Below are 7,071 nucleotides of genomic sequence, written 5' to 3'. Positions count from 1 at the left end.
AGTAGTTATGAGGTGATTATTTCAGGTTCATTGCATACAAAAGAGTTTTTGTAGGAGGAGTTATCTAGAAAGGAACACCGCTTTATTTTATTGACTCTTGTACTAGACGTTTTAGACAACAGATCCTAAGGAGAAGAAGTGCAAGTATGAATGAAGGAATATTAGATAAATATTCTATGTTAGTACGACATTGCTGTGGGAATCTTTTACCTTAATGGCATATACGAATACATACACCCAATGAATTATTAGATACTCTGGACACCGGGCCAGTAACCAATTGTGTTCACCTTGTGGACCCTTTAAGAGATCCAAGACATTCAGGATTAAAGATCAGAAGACTTGAATTGGTGTATGTGGAGCATGTGTCATAAATACCTTATATCTTATAATACTTGATGTAGTTATGCTTGAAATGACAGGCAAAAATCTAGAACACGTGGTCTATGAAAAAAGGAGAAATGAAACTGACTACCAGCGTCACCTATTAAAGCGGTACTTAGAAGGGTAACCTATAATATATAAACTACCTCAATACTGCTGCTATAGAGGCCTGTTTCGCTTTTGTGCTTGAACACTTGAGTAAATTTTCTAGTTTGTACAACCTAGAGGATTCAGAAATATCTAATCAGGAGAATATATATGGATTCCAAACTAACCTCTATAACACACATTGCTATTACCTTCAAATCAAGGTGTATGTCAGAAGATGCATGATCTGAGGAGTTATTAGTAATGCCAAAGGTTTTCTGGTGAGCTGAAATAAGGGTAGTCACAATCAAGACAAGTTCAATCAATTCTAGAGGGAAAGCTCCTATCAGACCTTCTTAAGTTACCTGCACTTTCTTGATACAATAGGCAGAGGGTGGTGGGTTCCTCTATAATAAAGAGGAAAGAGCTGTTGTTATATACCTGCCATTTTTGGTAAAAAGTATGTACCCAGAGCGCCTGAAAACAACCTACCTCATTGCCGTCTTCCCAGACTGTGGCTGATTGCGCCCTGTGAACCGGCATGCAGTCTCATTTAACATCGCAAAACCGGAAGTGGCGTCAGACGCCGGCGCATGCGCGGTAGTGAGCCGCGTTTCTATTAGAATGTATGAGGTACCGTGTAGTGTATAAAGGAAGCGCCTGCGCATGCGCATTGAGTGTTTTTACGTACTCTGATACAAAACAGTACTGGGAAGATGTAAATGGGGATTGACATTTGTTGCCTGCAAAGTTATATAGAAAAAATGGAACAGAGAAAGTCAGGACAGGATTGAAGGTGTACAAGGACATAAAATTTCGTCATGACATATTAGTATGATGATATAACAATGTATGCAGATTACCCACATAATTACACGGAGGGATGGTATTCCCTGAATTGGGAGAGGAAAAAAGAGAGTCTTTCGGGTATTCTGAATACGAGCATTAAACAGTTCAATCATAAGAAATGCACATAAATAGTCCATCTTGATAATGTATATCGGATTCAACCTGGAGAAAAAAATTTTTTTTCTTTTTTTGTTTTTTAGGAGAACACAGTGAAGGTCCCAATGCGTTAGATGCAAACAAGGCTATATCAGAGAATTATATAGGGTGAAATTTATACTTTACCAGCTATCAGTGCGTGCACAATGGAAGAAGAAAATGTGACATTTCTTAGGTTTTCTAGAGGGAAAAAAAAGGGGGAAGATAGTTAGAATGATACTAAAATTTAACTCTTAATATTCAGGAAGGTCTCTTATGAAATAGGCCAGTCAATTTCTCTATTCAGACCCTTTGGAGTTAGGGTCTGTAACCTGTATATCCAGAAACTCTCTCTTTTCTTCAAAAGTTCTATATGATTACCTCCTCGTCTGGGTCTGTGTACCCTATCAATAACTTGATAGCGTAATTGTGCAATATTGTGGTTTGCCTCGTGGAAGTGTTGTGGAATGGGGAGCCACAGTTTACCGCATCTAATTGTAGACTTGTGGCTAGCTATTCTGTCGCCTACGTGTTGGATAGTTTCGCCTACATAAAGCAGGCCACATGGACACTTTATGATATACACAACAAAGTTGCTTTCACACGTGAAGTATTCCTTGATTGGAAAACTTTTACCTGATCTCGGGTGCACAAAATGATCGCCTTTAATCACATTGGAACAGGATGCGCAACCTAGACAAGGGAATGTACCAGTGCGTCTTGGTGTTAGTAATGTTTGTGTGATGTTCTTCTCACTCCCTATGTCCGCCTTAATCAACGAATCCCTAATGTTCTGTGGTCTCCTCTTGCACATTAAAGGTGGGAGTAAAAATGATGTTATTTCCGGGTACGCTTTTCTCAGTAAGGGCCAATGGTGATTGATAATACTGTAAATCTTTAGCATGGATGGATGATGCGTATGTACGAAGGGTAGCCTATCTACTGTCTGACATTTTTCTGGTGGGGTAGAGGACAACGCCTTTTCTCTCTCATTCCTTAATAGTGCTTCTGGATACTTACGTTCGAGAAACCTTTCTGTCATTTCATTTAATCTTTTTGGTTTTTAGTAGTTTCCTCAGAAACTATTCTCGTAACTCTCTTAAATTGTGATCTGGGCAAGCTGTCTTTTGTAGATTTTGGGTGGCAGCTAGTGTATAACAACATACAGTTGCGGTCCGTGGGTTTCCGATATAGGTCTGAAGATAATTTTCCACTTTCATCTTTTCTTATACAAGTGTCGAGAAAATTAATCTCATCTTGGTGGTGGTTTAATGTAAACCTCAACTCCGGCCATATGCTGTTGATGTGTCTATCAAAGATCATGAGACTAGTGTTGTCCCCTTGCCAAATGCAGAAAATATCATCGATGAATCTGACCCAAATGAGGGTCAGTTCATCGAAAGAAGGATAAGAGTATACGTATCTATTTTCAAAAAAATCCATAAAAAGATTTGCATAGGCCGGGGCTACGTTCGAGCCCATCGCGGTCCCGTGTCGCTGTACATAGAAATCGTCCCTAAAGAGAAAGTAATTCTCTTCTAGGACTATGTCAAGTAGGCCCATTGTGAAATCCCTTGAGTCTTGGTTCAGATTAGTTTTTTCTAAGGCGAGTTTGGTTGCTCTAGTACCCTTGCTGTGTGATATTGATGTGTACAAGCTACTCACATCCCATGTGCAAAGAAGACTGCTCGGAGAAGCTCTATGAAGGGTTTTGATTTTTAGTAAAAACTCATTCGTATCCAAGATATGAGATCTAGTATTTTTTGTCAAAGGAGTAAGTATTTTTTCTAAGTAAATAGAAAGTGGCGAAAGGATTGATCCTGTGGATGCAACAATGGGTCTTCCTGGAGGATTATTGAGTGTTTTGTGAACTTTGGGGAGTGTGTAGAAGACAGGTGTTATTGGGTGTGTTTTTGTAAGGAAAGTGCGGGTTGTCTGGTCAATGACACCTTTCTCTTGATATGTGGATAGAAAATTCTGAATTCTCGTTTGGATTTTAAATACTGGATCTGAGGAAATTCTCTGGTAAGTAACTGTGTCATTCAGTTGTCGTTTTATTTCCTCTATGTAGTCGTGTGTATTTTGGACCACAATGGCACCCCCCTTGTCAGCTGGTTTTAGGGTTATGGTCTTGTACATAACAAGACCATAACCCTAAAACCAGCTGACAAGGGGGGGTGCCATTGTGGTCCAAAATACACACGACTACATAGAGGAAATAAAACGACAACTGAATGACACAGTTACTTACCAGAGAATTTCCTCAGATCCAGTATTTAAAATCCAAACGAGAATTCAGAATTTTCTATCCACATATCAAGAGAAAGGTGTCATTGACCAGACAACCCGCACTTTCCTTACAAAAACACACCCAATAACACCTGTCTTCTACACACTCCCCAAAGTTCACAAAACACTCAATAATCCTCCAGGAAGACCCATTGTTGCATCCACAGGATCAATCCTTTCGCCACTTTCTATTTACTTAGAAAAAATACTTACTCCTTTGACAAAAAATACTAGATCTCATATCTTGGATACGAATGAGTTTTTACTAAAAATCAAAACCCTTCATAGAGCTTCTCCGAGCAGTCTTCTTTGCACATGGGATGTGAGTAGCTTGTACACATCAATATCACACAGCAAGGGTACTAGAGCAACCAAACTCGCCTTAGAAAAAACTAATCTGAACCAAGACTCAAGGGATTTCACAATGGGCCTACTTGACATAGTCCTAGAAGAGAATTACTTTCTCTTTAGGGACGATTTCTATGTACAGCGACACGGGACCGCGATGGGCTCGAACGTAGCCCCGGCCTATGCAAATCTTTTTATGGATTTTTTTGAAAATAGATACGTATACTCTTATCCTTCTTTCGATGAACTGACCCTCATTTGGGTCAGATTCATCGATGATATTTTCTGCATTTGGCAAGGGGACAACACTAGTCTCATGATCTTTGATAGACACATCAACAGCATATGGCCGGAGTTGAGGTTTACATTAAACCACCACCAAGATGAGATTAATTTTCTCGACACTTGTATAAGAAAAGATGAAAGTGGAAAATTATCTTCAGACCTATATCGGAAACCCACGGACCGCAACTGTATGTTGTTATACACTAGCTGCCACCCAAAATCTACAAAAGACAGCTTGCCCAGATCACAATTTAAGAGAGTTACGAGAATAGTTTCTGAGGAAACTACTAAAAACCAAAAAGATTAAATGAAATGACAGAAAGGTTTCTCGAACGTAAGTATCCAGAAGCACTATTAAGGAATGAGAGAGAAAAGGCGTTGTCCTCTACCCCACCAGAAAAATGTCAGACAGTAGATAGGCTACCCTTCGTACATACGCATCATCCATCCATGCTAAAGATTTACAGTATTATCAATCACCATTGGCCCTTACTGAGAAAAGCGTACCCGGAAATAACATCATTTTTACTCCCACCTTTAATGTGCAAGAGGAGACCACAGAACATTAGGGATTCGTTGATTAAGGCGGACATAGGGAGTGAGAAGAACATCACACAAACATTACTAACACCAAGACGCACTGGTACATTCCCTTGTCTAGGTTGCGCATCCTGTTCCAATGTGATTAAAGGCGATCATTTTGTGCACCCGAGATCAGGTAAAAGTTTTCCAATCAAGGAATACTTCACGTGTGAAAGCAACTTTGTTGTGTATATCATAAAGTGTCCATGTGGCCTGCTTTATGTAGGCGAAACTATCCAACACGTAGGCGACAGAATAGCTAGCCACAAGTCTACAATTAGATGCGGTAAACTGTGGCTCCCCATTCCACAACACTTCCACGAGGCAAACCACAATATTGCACAATTACGCTATCAAGTTATTGATAGGGTACACAGACCCAGACGAGGAGGTAATCATATAGAACTTTTGAAGAAAAGAGAGAGTTTCTGGATATACAGGTTACAGACCCTAACTCCAAAGGGTCTGAATAGAGAAATTGACTGGCCTATTTCATAAGAGACCTTCCTGAATATTAAGAGTTAAATTTTAGTATCATTCTAACTATCTTCCCCCTTTTTTTTCCCTCTAGAAAACCTAAGAAATGTCACATTTTCTTCTTCCATTGTGCACGCACTGATAGCTGGTAAAGTATAAATTTCACCCTATATAATTCTCTGATATAGCCTTGTTTGCATCTAACGCATTGGGACCTTCACTGTGTTCTCCTAAAAAACAAAAAAAGAAAAAAAATTTTTTTCTCCAGGTTGAATCCGATATACATTATCAAGATGGACTATTTATGTGCATTTCTTATGATTGAACTGTTTAATGCTCGTATTCAGAATACCCGAAAGACTCTCTTTTTTCCTCTCCCAATTCAGGGAATACCATCCCTCCGTGTAATTATGTGGGTAATCTGCATACATTGTTATATCATCATACTAATATGTCATGACGAAATTTTATGTCCTTGTACACCTTCAATCCTGTCCTGACTTTCTCTGTTCCATTTTTTCTATATAACTTTGCAGGCAACAAATGTCAATCCCCATTTACATCTTCCCAGTACTGTTTTGTATCAGAGTACGTAAAAACACTCAATGCGCATGCGCAGGCGCTTCCTTTATACACTACACGGTACCTCATACATTCTAATAGAAACGCGGCTCACTACCGCGCATGCGCCGGCGTCTGACGCCACTTCCGGTTTTGCGATGTTAAATGAGACTGCATGCCGGTTCACAGGGCGCAATCAGCCACAGTCTGGGAAGACGGCAATGAGGTAGGTTGTTTTCAGGCGCTCTGGGTACATACTTTTTACCAAAAATGGCAGGTATATAACAACAGCTCTTTCCTCTTTATTATAGAGGAACCCACCACCCTCTGCCTATTGTATCAAGAAAGTGCAGGTAACTTAAGAAGGTCTGATAGGAGCTTTCCCTCTAGAATTGATTGAACTTGTCTTGATTGTGACTACCCTTATTTCAGCTCACCAGAAAACCTTTGGCATTACTAATAACTCCTCAGATCATGCATCTTCTGACATACACCTTGATTTGAAGGTAATAGCAATGTGTGTTATAGAGGTTAGTTTGGAATCCATATATATTCTCCTGATTAGATATTTCTGAATCCTCTAGGTTGTACAAACTAGAAAATTTACTCAAGTGTTCAAGCACAAAAGCGAAACAGGCCTCTATAGCAGCAGTATTGAGGTAGTTTATATATTATAGGTTACCCTTCTAAGTACCGCTTTAATAGGTGACGCTGGTAGTCAGTTTCATTTCTCCTTTTTTCATAGACCACGTGTTCTAGATTTTTGCCTGTCATTTCAAGCATAACTACATCAAGTATTATAAGATATAAGGTATTTATGACACATGCTCCACATACACCAATTCAAGTCTTCTGATCTTTAATCCTGAATGTCTTGGATCTCTTAAAGGGTCCACAAGGTGAACACAATTGGTTACTGGCCCGGTGTCCAGAGTATCTAATAATTCATTGGGTGTATGTATTCGTATATGCCATTAAGGTAAAAGATTCCCACAGCAATGTCGTACTAACATAGAATATTTATCTAATATTCCTTCATTCATACTTGCACTTCTTCTCCTTAGGATCTGTTGT

General features: G+C 39.4%; 2 long non-coding RNA genes across 2 annotated transcripts; one reads left to right on the top strand and one right to left on the bottom strand.

The window, feature by feature from the left end:
- Nucleotides 1-393: 393 nt before the first annotated feature.
- On the bottom strand, nt 394-753 carry LOC142291710 (uncharacterized). The gene is made up of 3 exons (XR_012750529.1): nt 684-753; nt 531-605; nt 394-444 (listed from the first exon to the last, which is right to left on the bottom strand). It is a non-coding gene; the product is annotated as an uncharacterized LOC142291710 (long non-coding RNA).
- Nucleotides 754-6,433: 5,680 nt separating this feature from the next.
- LOC142291707 (uncharacterized) lies at nt 6,434-6,793 on the top strand. Its single transcript, XR_012750528.1, has 3 exons — nt 6,434-6,503; nt 6,582-6,656; nt 6,743-6,793. It is a non-coding gene; the product is annotated as an uncharacterized LOC142291707 (long non-coding RNA).
- Nucleotides 6,794-7,071: the final 278 nt, after the last annotated feature.

This window comes from Anomaloglossus baeobatrachus, chromosome 1, assembly GCF_048569485.1.
Source record: "Anomaloglossus baeobatrachus isolate aAnoBae1 chromosome 1, aAnoBae1.hap1, whole genome shotgun sequence".
Classification (NCBI taxonomy): domain Eukaryota; kingdom Metazoa; phylum Chordata; class Amphibia; order Anura; family Aromobatidae; genus Anomaloglossus; species Anomaloglossus baeobatrachus.
The sequence above is the reverse complement of the archived record's forward strand: the minus strand, read 5'-3'. Positions and strand labels throughout refer to the sequence as shown.